The sequence below is a fragment of the Suncus etruscus genome, chromosome 1 (genome assembly GCF_024139225.1).
Source record: "Suncus etruscus isolate mSunEtr1 chromosome 1, mSunEtr1.pri.cur, whole genome shotgun sequence".
Taxonomy (NCBI): Eukaryota; Metazoa; Chordata; class Mammalia; order Eulipotyphla; family Soricidae; genus Suncus; species Suncus etruscus.
In genome coordinates, this window is record NC_064848.1 from 148,226,649 (window position 1) to 148,227,737 (window position 1,089).

General features: G+C 44.7%; 1 non-coding gene across 1 annotated transcript; it reads left to right on the plus strand.

Annotated features, from left to right (window-relative positions):
* The first annotated feature begins 668 nt into the window (after positions 1 to 668).
* Positions 669 to 775, plus strand: LOC126026833 (U6 spliceosomal RNA). Its single transcript, XR_007502051.1, has one exon. It is a non-coding gene; the product is annotated as a U6 spliceosomal RNA (small nuclear RNA).
* Positions 776 to 1,089: the final 314 nt, after the last annotated feature.

The window sequence follows — 1,089 nt, forward strand, 5'->3', positions numbered from 1 at the left end:
TTATTTTGAGGAGGGAGTACTCATGCCATACCCCATATTGCTCAGGGTTTACTCCTGGCTAAGTACTCAGGGATCACTCCTGACAATGTTCAGGGGAGCATATGGGATGCCAGGATCCAACCTAGACTGGCAAGCACCTTTCCTGCTATACTATTACTCTGGCCCCTAGCCAACAGATTATAACAAAAAGGTCGTTGGGGCCGGAGAGATAGCACAGTGGCAGGGCGTTTGCCTTACAATTGGCCAACCCAGGAGAGATGGTATTTTGATTTCATATGGTCCCCTGAGCTGCCAGGCGCTATTTCTGAGCACAGAGCCAAGAGTAACCCCTGAGTGTGACAAAAAAAAAAAAAAATCTTGATCTGTTTTCACATTACACAAGACAGTTAAGCCTTTCAAATTACTACTTGTTGGGGCCGAAGAGATAGCACAGCGGTAAGGCATTTGCCTTCATGCAGAAGGACAGTAGTTCAAATCCAGGCATCCCATATGGTCCCCCGAGCCTGCCAGGAGCGATTTCTGAGTGTAGAGCCAGGAGGAACCCCTGAGCGCTGCCGGGTGTGACCCAAAAACCAAAAAAAAGAAAAAAAGAAAAAAATTACTACTTGTTAAGTGCTGATGAGGTATCAAAGAAAAATATTCCTAACTCTTTAGAAAGTGAGCCAGTTGTGCTTGCTTCAGCAGCACATATACTAAAATTGGAATGATACAGAAAAAATGAGCATGGCCCCTGCACAAGGATGACACACAAATTTGTGAAGCACTCCATATTTGAAAAAAAGAAAGATGAGCCAGTAGCATTCCCTTTTTTAACCTCATGTTTCTAAGAGGCCATGTTTTCTTTATATATTTGTCACCAATTGCTAAGGAAACAGCTCAAGGGCTGAAGTTTGTGCACTAGGCTGGAGTTTGTTTTGGGTTTGGGGGCCACACTGGATGGTGCTTAAAGACTTACTCCTGGCTCTCTGCTGAGGGATCACTCCTGGTGGTGCTCGGAAGACTAGATGGGATGCTAGAGATCAAACGTGGGTTAGCAGCATGTAAAATAAGCACCATACCCACTGTACTATCCTTTTAGCTCTTAGATGT